The 22,558-nt window shown below is 42.6% G+C and overlaps 1 protein-coding gene and 1 non-coding gene across 2 annotated transcripts in view; one reads left to right on the top strand and one right to left on the bottom strand.

Annotated features, from left to right (window-relative positions):
• Positions 1-22,558, bottom strand: part of LOC133015790 (protein sidekick-1-like) — a 159,287-nt gene that overhangs the window by 128,376 nt on the left and 8,353 nt on the right. The window lies entirely within an intron of this gene.
• Positions 17,656-17,726, top strand: trnag-gcc (transfer RNA glycine (anticodon GCC)). The gene has a single exon. It is a non-coding gene; the product is annotated as a tRNA-Gly (tRNA).

The raw sequence follows: 22,558 nt of genomic DNA, 5'->3' as shown, positions 1-22,558 counted from the left end.
ACACACACACACTCTCACACTCACACATGCATGCCAAAAGCTAATTGCCACACACATGTCGCAGGCCAGAGGACAGACGAGGGAGAACAAGTGTGTTTTCTGATATATAAGTTCGTCTCAGTGCATGAGTCAGATCCGGGGGGGGGGTCTGCCCTCCTCTGTGTCTCACAGGCAGCATGCCACCTCCTTCCAGCCACGCGTCTGACACACTCGCTCGGGCAGAAGGAGGGATACTCCACTGTAAACCCAGTCCAGACAGGCCGGCTTGTTGGCAGCTTCCTCTCCAGAGCGAGTGCCAGCACCCCCCCCCACTCCCTCCCACCCACGCAGCGAGAGCGTGCACGTGCACACGCGCACCATCTCCAACGGCCTCTCACACAGTTGGGAGTGTTCACTGTTCCTCGCAGCCGTTTTAAAGCGGATGTTTGCGTTGGCGTCTCGGTCGGTGGACGCATGAATCCAGCCTGTGTGGAGCTGAGTGATGGTTCACGTGCTCGGGCTCCAACCTGCTGAAGGCCTCACTGTGTGGAGGGGAAACATGATCCAGTTTAAAGTAGAGAGACGTTTAGCATTCACAGGATTGAGGTGTTTAAAATGTTTGTGGGCTGGAGTTGTGTTGTGGTGTTGGAATCGCACATATATACATCCACTCAGGCCCAGCTGAATTCAATCAGGCTGCTTCAAATTGCAAACACTCACAGAAATCAGTCTTTTTTCATCTAGATTCAGGAATTATTCCCTAGAAAATTGATGAAAACGTCAAAAAGAAAAAATGCTGTTTCTCACAATATTTAAGAAACAGGAAATAAAATGATTGGCTCCAAACTAAAAATTAAAAAGGTTCTTCCCTGACTGCTACAGCTTCCTAAGTTTCGTGGTAATAACACACAACACACAAACACCATTAAAACACAACCTCCTTGGACTATAGGTAATTAAAGGGTAACTATCTTCAGCCAAGGAGGTTGTGTTTTTTGCCCCTGTCCATTCATTTGTTTCTTTTGTTTGTTGGCAGCGTTACTCAAGAAGTACAGATTCTAATTAAACCTGGTGGACGGTTGGGACGAAGGCCAAACGCTAAAGAAATTGTCACGGCTCTGGACAAAGAAGCAAATTTAAAATGTTCTCGGTTGAGGCAGAAGTTTCTTTCTGTTTATTCTCTCCACCGTCGCCAAAGTGCTGCTCATTGTGGGAAGTGATGGGTTTCAGTAGATTTGAGGGTCTCGACCTTCAATGTAAAGTGCCCTTGAGACAATGTATGAGTTGAATTGTTGGGCCTCAGAAGAGGTTTCTGCTCTGGTGAGTGATACTTGAGGATTGAATGCAGAGCGGCTGAGGACGCATCTGCACAATATTCATCAGTAAAAGCTATAATAGGTTGTTTGGCTTCTGAGAAACAACAACTGCAAACTGGAAAGAAAAGCGTCTCAGTGAATTCAATCACTGGAAAGGCATCAACATAACGAGTTCCTTGGTAGAAGAATCTATTTCCACTTGACTGTTTATGCAGACTTTTCATATGGGTTATTTTTTTAACCTTTGAAGTCGGAAACAAACAGTGCAAACTTTGTCTCGTCACTTATTTGGACTTTATGAGGAAAACGTTTGAGTCATCCGTCAGGTTGCTTCACTTGTTTAAAACTCAGCGTGAACACAGAGCTCTGGTAGTTTAGTGTTTTTCACTGATTTCAAAAGATGACTCCCTCGTGTCTGATGACAGCGCCCGACAGGAAGTTCCTGTGGAGATGTTTCTGGGGTAGATTGGGCACAAGGAGAAGCTCGGAGCGGTTTCATGCAGTTTCATGCAGTTTTTTCGAAAATATGACAGATCTGTTTTTGTAATGGGATTAAACAGTGTAACTGAGTTAAGACTGAGAACTGTTCTGATGCCAGGAGCTTGACAGTGACAAGTAGTTCAAATGAAGCTATTGTTAACACAGTCTGGGGTGGAAGATTTGTTGTAATAGTGTATTAGCTGAATGTTATTTAGTTCAATACAAAGTCAAAATACATTGCCTTAAAAAATTATCCTAAAAACATTTGTGAAATCTTCTGATTGCTGAGAAAATGCAAAAAAGAAATGTAAGAACTAAAAAAAGAATCTGGAAATTTCGAAAATCTGAAACCTGGATTCTCCCGGCTGGCTTTAACAGTAAGTTTGACCTGAATGAGAGAATGTTGTTATTTTCAATAAGCATGTGTTATGTGTGTGTGGTGGTTTGAGGACCACCTTTCCTTTTCATTTCGACACCCTGTGTTCTCAGGTGACAGCAGCTGCACAGCCACATTCACACCTTCACCTCATGCTAGTGTCACCAATTAACCTCCATGTCTCTGGACTGTGGGAGGAAGCACGAGTAGCTGCAGGAAACCCAAAGTGAGAAGAGTCACACACAGAGAGGATCGACCCCAGTGGCTTTCTGCTAACCACCATGCCTCCCACTGTAAACTAGGAATAATACTACCAAACAGTTTCCAGTATGACCTGGTAATAGTCCATCTTTAACTCCTTAATGAGACTCTCATTACACTCTGAGCCCCAGTGCTATGTGACGAGCATGAATTGTTGTGGTGGCTTCTAAGCAGGCTGGTGTAGCCGGGTCTCACAGCTGGACTGTCATTTATCCTGCGACAGCCATTAAGAGAGACTTCTGAGTAAATCCCTCAAACATTTAAAACATTAAACGACGGCTTCGCTTTCATGTTGTAATCAACAAAAGGCAAAAAACAAAAAAACACAACCACAAAACTCCACACGTCCATAATAAGCCCGTTGGAGGTGAAACCAAACGAGAAGAAATGATGCAGGCAGGCTGCTGATGCATTAAATATGTGCATCAACTATTTAAAGGGTCTGGATTGTGTCTGTCTCAATTTAAATCAGGGCCAAAAACATTTTGGACGACATTAAAATGATTAAAGGGACACATTCAGTCACTGAAGGCCCCCTGTGGACACATTCAGAAACACACGGCCGCAAGCAGGCAACCTTTGTCAGCACAGTAGAATAATAATAATGATCATAGCTTGAATTTATATAGAGACCCAAGGACACCTCACATGTGTCAGTGGTATATCATTTGGCACATGCTCATTCTTTCATTGATTCATCGATCTGTAATTTAACACAAACACTTACTGGGAAATATTTAGTCTCAGTTTAAACTAATCAACTACTTAAAAGTTACTTGATAGGGAAAATAATTGAATCAATTGCAAGTCCTGAATCAGTGAACCGCTCATTCCAGAACCATTATTCAAACCATTATTAGTCGTTAATTAGCTGATACAAAAGCCTCCAGTCCTCGGGGGGGCTTTTCCACAAGACTTAGGAACTCGCTTCAGGGGATTTGCTCTGATTCAGTGACAAAAGGAAAAGAGGCCGGTCGGTGATGCTGATAAGACCTGGCTGTGAATCGGCTGTTCCAGTTCATCTCGAAGGTGCTTGATGAGGCTGAGGTCAGACCGGAGCTTCAACTACAAACAGGACAAACTTTAGAGCTGCTTTCAGACAGAGCACTGAAGTCAGAATAATCTCCTGAAATGATCGGGAGGCGTGTGAGAACGCAAACGTCCGAGTAAGAGGCTTCAGACTTCCTGCCAACTTCCTATTAAAAACTCTGGATAACTCTGGGCCAGTGGTTAAAAAACTTAACGTTGAGTTTGGCTCTTGAGAAGTTAACATATATAGGTAGGAAGAAAGCTTCTCAATTTTACAGTATCTGGGAGATGTTTTTGGACTTTGTTAAGAATGGTGACATTGAAGAGGCATTGGAAATGTGAAGTGACTAATCTGTTTTGAGAAATGTGTGCTGTACTCTGTTCCATGTTTGTGACTGTATCTTATTTTACTTATATATATATATATATATATATATATATATATTTAATTTTTTGGTTTTAATTTAGTTTAAACTAAATTAGTATTTTCATTGTAATTTGTTGTCCTTCTTGAATTTATGTTTTAATCATAACTTAGCAATTTTGAATTTGTATTATTTACTGTCATTTTATACTGCCATATGTTCAGATTGGGGAAGGTTCTTGTATGTATGTAAATTGATGTAAATGTATAAAACTGTATAAAACCAATAAATATATGTTTAAAAAAAAAAAAAAACTCTGGATAACGAGCAGATTTCACCACAAGCAAATGATGATGTTTCTACTGTTCAAAGGAAACAAAGCTGAAAGAAACATTCATAATACGAATATCTCAGGATGAAAAAGAGGTTTCATACAGGAAGAAGACATTGAGAGTTCATGTCTATAGAGGGGCTCATATCTCAGTGCACGGAGGCCTTGTCATGTTAATAGAGAAAAGAGGCTTCGCTAAACTTTTGTCACAAAGTTAGAAGTTGTCTTAAATCTCTCTGTATCCTGAGGCATTAGGATTTCTAACAACAACAAACAAACACACAAGGTTTCTCACAATTTCTCACAAACAGATGATATTCTTCACACTAGTTCACACAGCGAGTGAGCCAAGTGTTCCTCAAAGCTCAGCCTGTCTGATTCACTTCAGCAGGTGACTGATTGAACGTATTGCATGTTTTGCTTCGTACTATATAATCATTAAAGTCCTGGAATGAGTTCTGACAAGCGGGAGGAATGATCGCCAGCAGCTCTGCAGAGTTTCAGATTAACGTATGTCCTTGTTTAGTGTCCGCGGGCCCAGTGTGTACGTGAGTGTTAGTGTGAAGTTCACAGCTGACCAAAGCCTCTCTCGCTCTCTCTCTCTCTCCTTCCTTTCCAATTATGCCCTCCGCTCCACTTCTATATCAGCGGGGCACCTCCACCCAAACAGCACAGAAAGATCAGTGTGTACCAGTGTGTGTGTTTGTGTGTGTGTGTGTGTGTGTGTGTGTGTGTGTGTGTGTGTGTGTGTGTGTGTGTGTGTGTGTGTGTGTGTGTGTGTGTGTGTGTGTGTGTGTTTGTGTGTTCCTGGATTCCCAGTAAGAACTGGAAAGCCTGGCTGGGGAGAAGAGGTCAACCTGCCTCTGTGACCCCATCTCTAATAAGCAGAAGACAATGGATGGACAGGTGGACGGATGGAAATTGTATTTTAATTTAATACCACTGCTACAACAACAAATAACAATAATTTGACTTAATATTTTGATTAATTTGCCAAAAACATTTAAGATGTAACTGGCTGGTAAAATCAATCATTTTTCTTTTCAAATTTCTACAGCTACATACTTATTATCAATACTGCTACTACTAAATCTGATATATACTCTAACTAGTATAAAGTTTGTTTAACAGTACACCGCCCCCCTCCTCTCATTGATCCTTTGATTAGAGTTCTGTGACCTCGGACCCAGCGTCTGTGTGACAGCTACACAACTCTGACCATGTAGTCGCCGACCCGGCTCCGCCCACAGGGCAAAAAAAAGCAATATAAAGTAATTCTCTGTTAATGTCACGGCTCTGGTTGAGGAATCTTGTTGATTTTAACTCTCCGAGAAAATACAACCTGCATAAGTGACTGCACAGGAGACCAATGGAGAGAGAGAGAGGGAAGAAGAGAAGGGCACAAATAGATGGTAGAGGTTGCAACAGTAATGAACACTAATGTGATTGTGAGAGATTTTAACAGCCCCTTCACTGACTCAGAAAACGGTTTCCCTGCCTCCTGCCCTACACACTCTGCAGCTCTGTGACTTGTAATTAACGCAGTGTCTAAATCACAGGCTGGCTTCCTCCATCACCTTTACACTTTCTTCAAACGGTCAAACGGACACAAAACTGGGAAAATTTCCTGTCGCCGCTCACCAGCTTGACCAGTTGCCACAGCCAGTAAGTTCTCCATAAAACACAAACACACACACACAGACACACACACACACACACACACACACACACACACACACACACACACACACACACACACACAGGCAGAAGGAGAGGTTGCCCACATACACATATCCTTGTACTCACACAGCCCAGGGCCTGCAGACCGAAAGTAATTGGTGTGTGTGTGCATATAAAGAGAGGAAAAAGAGGTAGAAAGAGGGAGAGAGAGAGTAAGTGAGGGCTGCAAGACAGACTACGTTTGTTTAATGTCCCCTGGCGTGGCCGGGGGGGCAGGCAGCGAGAAGTGGGGAGGCAACGAAACAGGAAAGGAAAGCAAAGCAGGGCAAAGGGTGAGATGGAGGCAGGAAGAGAGGAGAGGAGAGAGGGACCGGGGGTCTGATGCTGAGCAAACATGAGGAAAGAGACTTTTCACTGCGCTCGCTGTTTGTTCAGCTACAGGAGCGCCATGACTCACTTCCTCTCTGCCGCTGCTGTGTGTGTCCGTCTGTCTCGCTGTCGTCCACGTGCACGGAACGCACGTTAATTCATGTAGAAGCTCACGGAAAAACATTTGCTTTTCCGAGTGGGAACAGGTCGTACGTAGAATCTACAGTACGACACCGCATTCCTCTAACAAGGAGGCAGGATGGATGGTAACAACTCACAGTGTGTGTGTGTGTGTGTGTGTGTGTGTGTGTGTGTGTGTGTGTGTGTGTGTGTGTGTGTGTGTGTGTGTGTAGCTGAGTGACTCTTGTGGTCCCATTAGGTGGATGGATCTCTAGACGAATGGCTATTATCCTAATTAGCACTAATTATGTCTGCTTCCAATTAACCACACAACTGGCAGTGACTTATCTCGCTCTCTTTTCGTCTCACCCTCTCTTTTTCCTTTTCTCCACCTCTCACTCGTTCTCTCTCCGATGGAAACACACACCTTGTTCTCAAACGTCATTTCTCCCAGCTGAACTTGGAGCCGCTGTTCTTCACACTTGAAAATTAGATGTCATTTTCTAATTCTGGTTCAGGCCTGTTTCCTGGTTACAGCTTTGGAAAATGTCAGGATTAGCTGTTTTCTCTTGACTGAGGAGAGTAAAGTATTAACACTACATATTACTGTCTTGTTATAAATACTGCACCGTCCCTTCAGATCAGGTAACAGCTGATTGGACATGGATGCTCAGGTAGGTGCGGCTCTATTCGCTATTTAAACATTATGATGCGTTGGACAGGAAGTCTTTATATGATAATTTCAAAGTTGTATAACACCATTTAATTTCATTATAATTGGATTTAGGTAGTTAATAAATTTCATGATACACAATCGGGTGGCACATTGGCGCAGCGGTTCATCACTGTGGCCTCAAAGCAAGAAGGTCCTAGGTCTGGAGTCTGTGGGGGGTTTCTCCGGTTTCCTCCCACAGACCAAATGCTTTTAAGTTGAGTTACACTTGGAGACCTGTGAATGGTTCTAAGTATGTTGGCCCTGTGATAGGCTGGTGACCTGTCCTGACTGTTCCTGCCTCTCGCCCAATTATATCTGAGATCGGCTCTAAACCTCCTTCGACCTCTGATAATGAAGGGAATGGATGATACAGAATTGTTCTCTGGACTGATACTTGCCTAAATCTGAGAATAGCTTCACATCTGTGGTAAATAATAGATATTGTGGGCGGGTGTAAGTCTCTGTACAAAGGACAACACTGATCATTTATAAAAACGCTGTCGCACATTGCTGTTTGAATGTAGACAAATTGCCTGCCCCGGCTCTGAAGGTCAGTGGAACCAGTAACGAGCAAACAAGCAGAATGTTTCCGCTTTCCGCTGACACAACCGCACAGTTACAGCATCTCCTGTAAAACAAGGGTTTCTTAACTGATACACTTGTCACCATGGCGATAGGAAATCAATACAATGCAAAAGAATGGTTCTGCCTAGAGGCGAGAACATTTTAATCTACATTATTCTGTAACAAACATAGCCACACACACAGAGTCTTGGTTTCATAGATCTTCCAGCGTGCACCAAGCCTGCAGCCACAGAGCCAGTGAATGCATCACTCACACTGACCTGCTCCTTCCACCAAAGCCACTGAGGGTGACGGAGATTGTTGTGTCTACTTTCTCGAAAGTGGGAAAAAGAAACTCTGATCACTTGCATAAATTGAATTGACCATGAATACACTTTAGAAAAGTATGGTCCACCATGTGTGTGTCTTTTTGTTTACCTTAAAATAACGCCGTGAAAATCATATTGATGCTACACAAACCTAGAATTGGGAAACGTCGCACACCATCACTCAGAGGCGGAGATCACAGCTAGCTGTACGAAAAAGTTAGCTTGCTCTTCTGAGAATGTGCATCGTGGGAGAGACAAGAATAAAACAAAGAGGAGTTTGTCGTGGTGATTCCAAGCTGAGGAAAAGAGAAAGTGACTGAGCAGGGAGCTGGATCCAGTTATTATTGGACCGGCTTTTAATCTTTGGCGAGAGCTAACAGAGGCAAAAGGATGTGGCACAGATGCCAAATTAATTAATCATCTGCATGTGTTTCTCTGATGGAGCTTTTTGAGGACAGCACATTTTCTGGGTGTTTTAATGAGCCACAGCCATGGGGGGGGTTTGTCCCTGTGATGCCCACTAGTTTGCAGGAGTTGACCAACTAAAGCAACTGGAATTCTTCTTCCTACTTCCACGTTGTACTGGCAGGAAGAAGTTCCAGCTCAATCACAAGTTAAAAAAAGGTGCAGAATTGAAGTGAGCTGCCTCCTCGGCCTTAAAACAACCTCGGCTGAAACTCCTCCCACTTTGGCAAAAGCAGTTTTGTTTTGAGCCAAAAATAAATTCCCTAAAATGCGTTTGTGAACACTGGTCATGCAGCAGCAACAATTCAGAGTCTGTGAGTGAGTGTGAACGATGTGTTTGAGCCAGTTCTATGTGTGTGTTACAGTTAATAGTTGGCTGTGTGTGTGTGAGCGAGTGTGTATTGGTGATGGTACAAAGTAATTATCTGGTAAGCCAAAGGGAAATTGACGAATAGGAATCCTATAGCAGGACCAAGCAGTGAGAACCAAGGAAGCAGGAGACTAAGTGAGAAAAAAGAGCTTCTTACCTCAAGGATGGATCGCTAAGTGTTAGGACAAAACAGCAGAGGACGGGGGGGGGCACAATCTTAAACGCTGGATGCATTATTTCCTTGACATAAACAGGAAAACTCCCACGTGAATACATGAGCACAGGGATTAGATCTGTGTCATTTCCTGGAAGGAGTGTGTGCTCAAGTTTAGCCTTTAATTGTGTCTGAGAGAGAAATCAACTTGTGACCTTCTGCTTATTGAACCAACTCTTGCTTTTCCAGGATGTCATCGTGTAGCTGTGATATTAACCAGTCAATCAGCAGTGTGTTGTCTTGTGCTTCGGGAAATCCAAAGATAAACAGTATCTACAATGTACATGATGATCTATTGGAAACGTATTTTGCATTTCCTTCATTTGTTTATTCATTAGTTCTTCTGTGGTAATCACCGATCAGCCACTAACAGGGCGTCCAAACCAAACCTTCATCAGTCACTCCTTAGTGGTCTCTCTCTCTCTCTCATTCTCTCTCTCGTCGATAGGTTAAGAGCTCTCTCCAATGACAGATGTGTGTGGGTGTGTGTGAGTGTACGTGTGTTTGTGCACCGTGTGTGTGTGCATGTGTGTACAGTCTGGTCAGTGATGGATGTGTATGTGGCAGGTAATAAAAAGTGTGATTAGTGGATAATTAAAAGAGGTCTCAGTCTTTAGAATATTTAACGACTTCAGACAGACACGCACACACACACAAGCTGGCAGGTGGGAGTGTGTTAGTTCATACTGTAATAGGGGAATAATGATTCCGCAGAGTGTATACATGTAGGATATAGGCAAGGAGAGAACAATGGAAAGGAGACAGGATGGGGAGAGGTGAAGAAAGAAGAAAATGGAAAATCTGAGAACTGCGTCTTTCAAAGATGCATCAATAAAATGAGTGATCGTCGGCACGTGCTACACAAGCGGGACACACAAACACACACACACACACACAAACACATACACACACAGACGCACACTTTCCGCCTGTCGCTGAGTGATCAGTTCAGACCGAAGCAGCCGCTCTATGGCAGACAGAAAGAGGTGAGCAGAGATTCACCTAACACGGACGCTGCAGGCTAACACACGTAAAAAAATAAACACTAGGTTAAAGGGTTAAGGGATCGTACGTGTGAAGGAATTAGAGTCCAACTGATATCACAGTCCATGATTATTAACAACTTTATGACTCTTTCACATCACACTGTCTGGCTCAACAGCAAATCTAAGGCCTTTCTATTAAATATATAAGCACATGGTCTCAAATGTCAATCAAGATCAACAATCAGCGTGTCATCTCCCGTTCCCTATACAAGCCAGGTGCACTTGGTGGATTATTATCATCATGGCGGGTTCGTCAGGTGGATCCAGAGAAAGTTTCTCTGATGAGAAACCGGACTTTGCTCCCATTTAGGTTGAAGATTCGATCTTACCGGTCCAGAGACATGTTAGCAGCTTTATGACCCTAACCCTTTTCAGGGACAGCTGTGCCTTGAGCTAAATGCTATTTCTATCAAGCTAAAAAGCTAGCAAAGTGAATGCTATCATGCTGATGTGTAGAAAGAATGAATCCCCACTTTGCTTTGAGCCGTAACATGCTAGAATTTGCTTATTAGCAGGGTTAGCCAACGTTTTTAAAATCCATGAATGTGTTCTATTCAATTTTCCAATAGTTGATCAGATATTTCCTCCAAAACTTCAACCGACTGGTGGGCCGCAGATTCAGAAAATCACCAAAGTCATTGGCCAAATCCACCACAGTCCATTTGTTTCCAATGCAAATTTTAAACCCCCCAAATAACTAACTCTGGGCTCCAGGCTAAAGAAATACAGACAACATGTCTTACAACATATATGACATCAGACATCATGTGTTTATTTAGCATGTGCTCTATTCAATTTTCCGATAGTTGACCAGATATTTCCTCCAAAACGTACACCTACAAAGTCATTGGCCAAATCCACCATAGTCCATTTATATCTACGGCAAATTTGAAGGCAATAAACCCAAATCTATCAAGACATTTCACTAAAAAACTAAAATAACAAACTCTTACAAAATACAGATAACATATCTTATACATTATATCATATATTATACAAAAATAACTAACTCTGGGCTCATGGCTATAGAAATACAGATAACATATCTAACAACATACGGACAGAATGTGTTTATTTAGGAGGTAGGAAACACACAGGTAGGTAGTTTGCATTGTGCTGCTGTGAACAAGCCAGAGTGTCTCTGTGAAGCTGAGTGGACGGTAAACTTCAGAGTGAGTCATGTAGCTGTGCACTGTGAGTAATGCTTCACAACATCTGAGAACAAAATGAGAGCTTTGATAAATTCAGTGACACTGGTATGCAAATGTGAGTCACCTATGTTTACATCCTGCTTATTATCTACATATCCAGATAGGTTTTTAATACCAGGGCTCGGGGGTCTTAAGAAATATAAACGATGGCCAATTAGGGTTTGTTACAGTCCATAAAGTATTCATTTAGTGCTACGGGAACCAAAACAACTATGACAATTTGTCAAGGATAATTAAAATATGATAAAGGAAAAATAAAATCATGGTAGTTAATTTGGCCGTATTTTGAAACTGCGATGCAATCATCTTTGTTGCACTCCTGCAGTTTAGAGGGATTCTCTACCCTCCTCCTCCTCCTCCTCCTCCTCCTCCTCCTCCTCCTCCTCCTTCCTCCTCCTCCTCCTCCTCCTCCCTCTCCTGCTGCTCGTCTCCCTCCCTTGAGTGCGAGAGGCAGAGTAAGCCTGTGTCATTTGGGAGAGTCATCAAGTACAGCCTCAGAGTTAATGTCTTTCCTACTTTCCACTTGTTCAAAAAAAGAAGTTCCTCTTGCTTTTACCTTAGTTGTTTAAAGAAATGTGAGTGGAGGAAGACGGCAGAGCCACAAAGACGAGGACACGAGTTAATCTCAAATCAACCGGATGAATCCACCAGACACAGACGCTGTTATCTCGGCAAAACAACGAATATCTCCGACGCTGAGCCGAGGTCGGAGAATAATGACGCTATCAAATCTAAAAACGTCTCAGAATTCCATGTCAAGACAGAAGCGGAAACGTTACGTATTAGAAACCCAGTGTTTTTACCTGGTGGTGCAATGTGGGTCTACTTATAGCCTACAGACTTGGAGAGCACATCAACAGTTTCAAACAAAGCTACAACAAATTGCTTTTGGCAGAATAAGCCATGAATATTCATAGTCCGACAGCAGGCCCTAAAGTGGTGTCTTCATAATGCAATTCTGTCCCACTCCACCTTGACAATGAATAATATTACCAGAAAATGCAATGCAATTAAAGCCAACCCGTGTTCCCTGTCTCCCTTCGCCACATGAGTCGCTGCCCCCCCCCCCACCCATGCTGTACAGTGATAGTATTAAAAATTAAACAAGTCATCTGATTTCTTTACTGCAAAATTCATGCAGCATGGTTCCGGTGGTGGAGCACGTCGCCCCGGGCCGGGTTGTTTCAAACAAACTGGTCTTTTGCACGTAGATTAAATGTGTGACATTGAACCTAAATCTCATAGAAAGAGAAGTAGATTAAAAAGAGCCAATGTCTCAGCACGGGTTTAAGGTCAGGAAGTCCCTCAATTATTTACACTGCAGATTACAAATGGAAACAAACGATTAGTGATCATTAGCTGAATATATTATGCATGATTGTTTGCATATGTCGGATTTCGGAAGATAACCACACACATACAAACACAGGGAAATGTCCAGGTTTTCAAATATGACCAATTTGACCTCTTTGACCTCATTATCTGACCACAAATATAATCAGATGATAAGTAATAATGACCTGAATACATCAGACCTGTTTGCTTGGATGTGATGGGTGTAAACACAGGCACAGGGAACGATTTCACCATCTTACATAAACCTAGTTTTCAGAGTATCATTATAATGTCTACTTACAGTTTAGCAGCCTCCACATACATTATGTTCTCCTGGAGAAACTCGCGGAGAAAACAGACTAACGACGACTCAAACTGTGTCACGAGGGAACCACTGAGCACTCAAGGCTCCAGGTCGGTCATTAACAGATTTACTGAGGGAGCGTGAACATCATCCAAGCCACTGTGCTCCTGTGGGTCTGATGTTCTAAGTACTGCTGGGACAGTGAAATGAGATTGGAGGTTTTTCGTACGGAACTAATCTCAATCAATCCGGGGAAGAACCAATTGCATTTTGGTGCAGATGCAGATGACACAGATCTGGGATTTTTTACTTTTTTGGTTTTGTGTTTGCGTCATCTGGGAAATAAGCATATTTAAAGGGCTGAAATTTAACATTTTTGGGAATCCATATAAAAATCTGAATCTAGCAGATCAATGATATATGAGCTGTGTGTTAAATAGAGGATAGAAACCAGCAACTAGAACTAATGTGAAGCTGAGATCATGTGGATTCAGGAATACTCATGTATCTTTGATGAATTTGATGATTATAACATTTTAGGACTGATTCTACAATAAGAACTACACAATCATATTGTTGTTTGTCTTCTTTATGTGCTGAGTCATTGCAGAGTGGGTCCTATGTGGTGACTGGGCTATGACATGCAGTGGAAATTAAAGTATGGTAGTATATGTCTTAGCTATTTTACTGCCGGAGTAATTCTGTTGTTGGTGCTGTTGATCCAAAGACTCTTGTTATTATTTCATGTACGTGATAATTAAATGCGGACGTGTTTTCCAGCAGAATCCTACAAAGTGTGTACATGTAGGATATAGGAAAGGAGAGAACAATGGAAAGGAGACAGGATGGGCAGAGGTGAAGAAAGAAGAAAATGGAAAAATCTGAGAACTGCGTCTTTCAAAGATGCGTCAATAAAATGAATGATCGTTGGCACGTGCTACACAAGCGGGACACACAAACACACACACACACAAACACACACACAGAGCCGCACACTTTGGGAGAATCCAAACAAATCTGAATCTAGCAGATCAATGATATGTTAGCTGTGTGTTAAAAAGCTGAGATAATGTGGATTCAGGAACATGCATCTAATGTATCTCTGATCAATTTGGTGAATATGACATTTTAGGACCGATTCCACAATAAGAACTACACAATCACATTGTTGTTTGTCTGCTTTTTGTGCTGAGTCAGTGCAGAGTGGGTCGTATGTGGTGACTGGGCTATGACATGCAGTGGATATTAAAGTATGGTATTATGTGTCTTATACCATTTTACCGCCTGAGTCATTCTGTTGTTGGTGCTTTTGATCCAAAGACTCTTGTTATTATTTCATGTACGTGATAATTAAATGCGGACGTGTTTTCCAGCAGAATCCTTGTGTTGCTTTCTTCTTTGTTTGGATTCATCTTCAGCTTCTGCAGAGCGTCGTTAGTCTTTGTGATGCTTGAGCCAAAACAGCGACGAGAAAAACAAACAACACTTCAAAATCACATTGATCAACAACAACACAAGAAATGGCTGAGCAAGCCGGATATACAGATCAGACCGCTGCTCATTAATTTCTACTTAGATTAATTGACAGCAGATTCTTTTTCTGCCAAACCTAACTGTGTAATAATTTCACTATAGATCATCAATTCTTCTACACAAGTGTTCCTGACTGAAGTCAATCCCGTAGGCTCATTACCACAATTACTTCCACTGGTTCATTATTGTTAAACAACACCCATCAAGTCCACATAACACCAGCGCTGATACAACAGGGAGACAAATCCATTTCCACATCTCTGCTACAATCTGTGACTGATCAACGCTGCTCTAAGTCTCCCTTTCAAGACCGAAGGTGAGCTGAAGGTCAAGAGTGGAGGAATACGGGGATTACCATGTTCCCTTTGAACGGGGGGGCAGGGATCAACAAGCGCTAATGCTACCTGACAAGAAAGGAGGACAAAGTGAGGCGAGGGGTGAGAACGAGGAGCAAACAAGAGAGACGCAGCAACAGGCGATTGTCCATTGAAATGAAGAGAGAGGTAAAATATTGGAAAGGGGAAATGGAAGCATTTATGGTGGAGGATTTTCGTTCTGTTATTTGCCGCCACATTAGAGGACCAAAGGAGCAATTCAATTATGGGACGGGATGCAAGAGACGGGAGGGAAACAGGGAGAGAGCGAGAGGAAGGGAGGGAGGAGAGAGGAGGAGAGGTAAATTGGAAAATATCAAGTTCAGGCAGGCATCAAAAATAGATTTCCTGTTGCTTAATGTCCAGTCCTTTAATACAGACGCGGAAAATACACAATTTAGAAACGTTACCAGTCGTACTGGTGAGTCTGAGCCAGAGTTCACTTGTACTGGTGACAGAAAGGTGATTCACTTTAACACACACCTGCTTCCTCAGGTCAGAGTTTGGCTGATAAACACCAGATATCTCCTGCAGTCGATGAACTGTAATCATCACAATAACTCACGACTCACGTCTTATTTGAGCTGTCAATTAAAAGTTATTGTAATTCCTACCAGAGCAGCAGCATGGCTCCCAAAAGAAGAAAACTGTCTATGAATGTAATATTTCACAGAAACTTTCCAAGCTAATACATCGCATCAATACATAGAAGTCACATAATCGCACTGGCAGCAAATTACATAGTAAATAAAAACACACGTGGCCATTTTTCCCCCAACAAGTCACACTGGTGCCTCCAGCCTGTTCCTCATGTATATTGAATCAGGCTGTTTGTGTAACTAATGAAAAAATATTACAATCATCCAACAAGTTGTTGGAGCATAAATGACAAGACACTACAAACCAAAGGGAGCAATTCTTCCTTTCATTTCTTTACGGGAAATATAATTTCTCAATGTGCTGCAGAGTCTTTGATTTGATTTTGGTTTCAGGACTTGGATTCAAATTCTGCAACATCACACAAGATGGAGATTAGGATGCTGGTTATGATCGGGGTTTATTTTGGAGGATTCCTGGATATGTTCGCAACAACGATTGTAAATAAACATAGATAATCATGATTGCCACTTCCGCTTTCGCTATCGAGACATAAAGCCCAAATATTCCGGATAAGGGTGGTGACATCATTGGAGCCAAAGTCTGCACAGTATCAATTGGGGGGTGGAGCCAGGGTATCAAGGTCCCATAGGTACATGTGCTCCAACAATCATGATGTTCCCCCATCAACATATCATGAAATGACCAGAAAGATAAGCATTTGGACATAGATCAGTGTGATAAGAGCAACTTAAAACAACTTAAACTATCTAAATGTTATAATGTTGATGAATAATGTAGTGAATGCTGACAAAAGATGAAAATCTGAAGGCAGCAGGTGCAGAGCAAACATTTTATTATAATCTATAATCAGCAGGTATATATATATTAATATGCAGCAGATGTAAGGAAGAAATAAACTAAACTGTGTTCATCCTCAACTGTTGAAGAATCTGTTTGTGCATTAACCACAGAGCTGCTTTGATATTGTGCAATCAAACAATCATGTAAATTATTTAACAGAACTGAATGTGATCAAAACAGGACGACAGTCAAAGCTTGACTCACAATATAGTCAACTAGATGAGAGATTATTGTTGTTTAATCCAGTGTATGAATAAGTAGAGACACATGCTGAACTCAAATGTCTTAACACCGGGATACTTTTATAATCCTGAAAGTAACTAAATCATATCATTGAAGGGAAAGTCACACGCGGCATCTAAGCTTCTGGTGGCTCCAGAGATTAAGTTCCAGACACAATGGATTCAGATGAGCTTAAACTCTTTACTCCTCCACTCATTTCCTCCAACTTTCCTCTTTCACCTCTTTCTCGGTCACTTTGATGCTGTGAGAAAACGAGTCATTATAAGTTGCTGTGGTGGATGATGTCAGAGCTTTAAATGACGAGTTGACACGTGGTGAGATCTAAGGTTAAATATCCATCCAGGGCTAAATAATGCTTCTTTCTTTTGATCTCATTGTTTGCTCGACACACTTAAATGTTCACGTGAACACAACCACTAACACAAACTCATCAAACATCAAAGTTCAGACAGCGAGAGACTTCCCTCTGCTGAATGTGTGTGTGATGGAAGCTTGTTCCCTCAGTTACTGTCAAAGTTCTGTTTGACAAATTCAAATGAACCAACGTCCGCAGCATATGACCAGGTCGACCAGGACCGATATTTCCCATCAGGCCCGGTCCTGGCCCTGACCACCTGTGACATCACCGCCCGACTCCCCAGCAACAAGAAACTGAAATATCCACTCTCCGCCCAGCCATGCCTCTGCATAGAGAACTGTCTTCATGTGATCAAACTGGGCTCCCCGTGTCCCCGGTGGAAGAGGGGAAGGAAAGCTCTAATTCTCAGCAGCCTGGCTGTCCTCATGAAGCCGCCGGCTATCAGAATCATTTCACGTCCATCTGCCATGGGCCTCAGAGCTAATTAAAAGCAGCAGCTCGCTCTTCTCGACCTCGGCTGCAGGTCACAGCTCAAATATATATACATATCGACATCGACAGCAGCAGCAGCCGAGGTGGAGGCAGCATCCAGGAGTTTGTTTTGGCTGCAGCCGGGACGACGCAAGGAAGAAAGCAGATTCAGCGTGACTGAAGTTCGGAGGGAAAACATTTTTGGGCCGGATGGAGCAAATCAGAGAAATGGAAGAGCAGAGTGGAGAGAGAAGAGAGAGAGAGTGAGATTAGAGCAGAGAGGGAGAGAAGTGACAGCTTTCAAGTTCCAGCCACAACTTGGAGATCAGGGGAGTTTGGGAATGTACAATTTTTAAGCATTGGTGGTTCAGTGGTAGAATTCTCGCCTGCCACGCGGGAGGCCCGGGTTCGATTCCCGGCCAATGCAACAAAGTTTTTTGGAGAGGTGGTGGACTAGTGGCAGAAACTTGGACTATGGGCAGAAAAGGTCTCTGGTCCACGGAGAGACAACAAAAAACCTGGATTGATCTGTCCAAAAATCCAAAAGGATTATCCCTACCCTGACTAGTGCCCCTGAGCAAGGCACCTTACTCCCCCAACATCTGCTCCCCAGGCGCCGTACATGGCTGCTCACTGCTCTGTGTGTCCTGCACCAGATGGTTAAAAGCAGAGGTTAAATTTCCCTCCTTGCATGAGTGTGCTTGTGTGTGGGACAAATAAATGTATCTTAATCTTAATCTTTTGGATGGGGGGGGTCTGTGTGTGCTGGATATGCAAAGTGGGGTTAAGGGCCAAACACACGGACACGAATAGGAAGGTGATAGCGGCGGACAGACAGACAGCGAGGTGGAGGGGGGGGGGCTCTGGGAGTGATGCATATCGGATCAATAAACTTCATAAACGAAATCATCAGCTCGGTCAACACGAAGACAGCCAACCGCCAGGCGCCATCTGGCCCTGTCTCCCCGGACCGCAGGATCAGCCAGCGTAACCTTGCACACAAACACGGATGCACACACACACACACACAAACGCACACACAGACGCACACATATATACCGTTATACACGCAGAGCAGTGAAAATATTCACTGCACTCGCTTTGTCACGCATGAACGTACACAGAGACGTTTGAGCCAGGTAGACGCAACCCAGATTGGTCTGGAGAGACAGATTGTGTGTGTGTGTGTGTGTGTGTGTGTGTGTGTGTGTGTGTGTGTGTGTCTGTGTGTGTGTGTGTGTGTGCGTGCATCCACACAGCAGTTAAACAGTTTATTCAGGAGCAGAAGTTTATGGGCTCTGTATCACAGTGCATCCTGTAGCATGGTAATGACTGTGAAAGAGACACGGAGCGAGAGAACAGAGGAATATAAAGAATAATTTGGAGGCAGGAAGGTGGGAGTGAGAGACAGAAGAGAGAGGTGAGGGGGCAACGGGAGAGGAAGACGTGTCTTGTTGAGACAAGAGAGGAGCCGTGAAGAAAGGTGCAAATTAGTCTTTTCTATCAGGGATCAAAGGAAGAGCTACGCATGAATCCTCATCACAGGGTGCGTGTGTGAGAGGAAAGCAAATCAGAAGATTTCATCTGAAAAATGCAGAGATAAAACTTTTTATACAGATCACATTAATACCTGAAAATGAGATGAAACCCTCAGATCCACTTGTACTTAGCATCACACTGGTGAAGGTAAATTATTTCCAAGAGCAGAAACAGACATGTAACAATATCTAACAATATCATTTAAATGATGTCTTTGCAGGTTCTGATATTACAATAACCAGAACCTGCAAGTGACAGAAGCAGCTGTCATGTTTATCTTGTTGCCATGGATACAGGGGTCTGGTGCCAAAGCCTTCAATTTTGGACAAAGTCTCTGCTACGAAGTTTCACATAAAATCAGATCTTCTTGAACAAGCTGCCAATGTCACAGTAGCAACGTGTGAACCGACCCTCGCAGCAGGAACAAAGAAATAACAGCCCAAGATCTCCTCAGGAACTTTTATTCGCTGCCAACTTTTGTTCTTTTCTGCACTTGTACAGCTCTGAATATTAAAATCAAATGGTTCACAATGTTCATACAACCCTTTCAAATATATTGAGATATTGTGAACATGAATTGAAAGTGTTGGAGCTGCTGAATGGTTTGAATTTAGTGCTTTTGGATGGAATTTAGGCTGAAGGTCAACTGAGGTTTATTGAAAAACTAATAATGAACTATTCATTAGGTTTCAGCAGATTTGTTCATGAGTCTGATTCAATCTGGGTCTAACATGGGAGGTTTGGTTTCCTCAGGCCTGAAAGAGTCGAGTCTGACCCAAAAAAAAGCATCTAAAACTTTAAACAACACTAAAGATGAACAATTTATGTTTGTTTTGAAAGATCCGAGAAATTCTGACTATTTTCCTGTTTCAACCCCCAAAATATAATTTGAAACATGAATAGAATTGCCCAGTTGTTCACCAAACTTTTATGGGTTCCCTCTTGGCCCATGTTCCACCTTTCTACCAAGTTTTAATAGAATCTGTCCAGTAGGTTTTGCAGAATCCTGCTGAAAAACAAACTCACTAACCAATCATCCAAATAAGAACAGGGGTGAAAACACAACTTCCTTGTCAGGGGTTTATGGATTTGCATTTTGGAGAAACTGACAACTTATGCACTACAATTCTAAATCTGCACAAATCAAACCCATAATAACAAACTATCATCCTATAAGGAAACCAACCTGTAAACTTTGGGGATTTACATTTCCAAGTATGGAACGAGACTTACTAACCAATCATCCAAAGAAGAACAGGGGTGAAAACACAACTTTCTTCTCAGGGGTTAATGAATTTGCATTTAAGAGAAACTGACAACTTATGCTGTACAATTCTTAAATTACGTTTTAAATCTGCACAAATCAGACCCATAATAACAAACTATCCTCCTATAAGGAAACCATCTAGTAAACTTTGGGGATTTACATTTCCAAGTATGGAACGTATACACAGAGAAACAGTCCCGAGTCGGATGAGGATCATTACGCCTGACGAGACGCATCCTCTCAATTCCTCATTTAAACTGCTTCCATCTGTATGATGTTATTGCCTCCCTCGATTTACAAAAAAACGATAAAAATGTTCTTTACTCCACAAGCTGTGGAGTTTTTAAACATGCATAAAAATTAGGACGTCCAGCTGGTGTGGACCAAATGTCCGTCTCTGTCGACCAGCAGCTGCTTAAAGGTGCAACATCAGCACGAGAGCTGGTTATACCTGGTGGTGTTTATGATGTTGATGGATGGGAAATGCTGTTTCTTAATGCAATTATTTCCCTATGAATACAAAATGAAAATCCCTGTAACTCTGTATGGGAAAGGAAAGGAGTTTGTTTGGTAACATACTGGTTTGATCCAACCGTTGAAGGTCTGAGGACGAACGTGGACTGTGAGAGTGAGAATCTCTCTGCCTGACTAATTGAATGGGCTGATGTGCAGCGGTGCCAGCTGTTTGTCAGAGGTGTGTGTACCGTGTGAGATATTGACTGCTTGGATCTCTCCCTCATTCATTCAACGAGGGGGAGAGATTGTCTAGGACACTCCATAGAGTTAATGGAGGTGGACACATGATTTATATTAAGTACCAGAGGCGACATGTCTCCCTGTCTCCGCATAAAATTTGTATATGGACCAAATAAAACACCTACCTACTCTAAGTGTAAGGCCGGCGCTGTGTGACACAGCATCTCTGCTCTCTGCTCCCAGGGAGTCGCTGATATTATATTTCATGAAAACGTGTTAATTTCTCACGGCTTCAGTGGAGGTGTTCAGGTGTTCAGGAGAAACCAACTCCGAGGGCAATAAACAGCTGAAGGAGATCCTGAACCCAATCAGTTATCTTAATGATAACAAAAAAAACAAGACTGTGCATTTTAAGGGCCAGGATGTTTATGATTTTTTAAGTAATCAAGATGAAGGTCAACAGGGAAATGGAGCCACGTGTCCTGGACATCATCCTCTGTGTGATCAGAAGGCCGCGGCTCTCAGGTGATGCTCAGCTGAGAGCACCTGCCACACGCTGACAGACGATTGCTCACTGTCGAGTCACATTTAATTTTAAATGCTCCTCTAACACACCTGCTGCAACTGTTGCATCACTGCTTAGTCTGCAGCTTCACCTCAACTTTTACTATCTTCAATTCTGATGTTCACTGCAATTTTTGCTCTCTTTTTTGAAAATAATTCTGCCACAACTCGTCTGTTTGGGGAGCTTCCACAACAGACCCCTGCCACCTGAAATAATCACTAGTGCTGTGGTTGGGCTGAGGTGGACACAGAGGTTGGTCCTATAGCCAACAGATACAGGATGTGACCTGGTTGTTCTTTACACGTGTATGAACATGGATCCACAGCCTCGGGTCAGATATCCTTTCCTGTCGGGCTTCATTCAGGACACTTTCACACCTTCCTGGTTTCATTCCGACAGTTTCAGATTCATAGGAACCGAAATAACAGGTGTGAGGTGCTATGGACCAGTGGAGAAACAAGTTTTGGTTTGTTTGCAGTGTAAATAGCTCAGACTTTTGGACCAATTGCAGGAAGTTGAGACAACATTAAACAACAGAAGCAGCTCGCAGGATTAAAAACAACACTTTGTGACGAGCAGATTCATTTACTTCATGTTCTCCAATAGAACAGTTTCTCAGATGTTCGAACACTTCCTACTTTCCAGAAGAAAAAAAATATGAAAGTCTGCCCCATTATCCTCTGGTTGAAATGATAATGGCTTCTCACTCCTGTGTGTGACAGCTGGATATTCACCCGGCCTTTTTGAGTGAGACCTTTTATAACAGCTACACACATTTATAAAAACGTCCAGTGTACTCTAAATAATTATCCTGAAGTCAACTGCCTCCGTGCACTTGGACTCAATAGGTGCTGACGACCACTTGTGGTTGTTACAGAAGTACGTGAGCAAGACAAAGGGAATCCGGGCTGCTCAATGTGCAGGTTCTCAGTCTTCTTTGGTATGGATGGAAAGGGCCAGTAAAGTAATAGAAGTGTGGATGTGACTGAACACGTTTCCTGGCTCACTTCTCCAGCAGTAAGTGCCTTTATTTCACTGCGGCATCAGTCAAAGATTTATTTTCCATTTTGAAACGAGGGAAACACTCAATCTCTCGCCGAGACTTCATCTCAAAGTTGGACACGGACGGCGAACCCCTAAAAAATTGCCTGTTTTTTTTTAAAACATCTTTTGGTCACACTGAGCTTCAATA

This window comes from Limanda limanda, chromosome 2 (genome assembly GCF_963576545.1).
Source record: "Limanda limanda chromosome 2, fLimLim1.1, whole genome shotgun sequence".
In the NCBI taxonomy this organism is placed as follows: Eukaryota; Metazoa; Chordata; class Actinopteri; order Pleuronectiformes; family Pleuronectidae; genus Limanda; species Limanda limanda.
The sequence above is the reverse complement of the archived record's forward strand: the minus strand, read 5'-3'. Positions and strand labels throughout refer to the sequence as shown.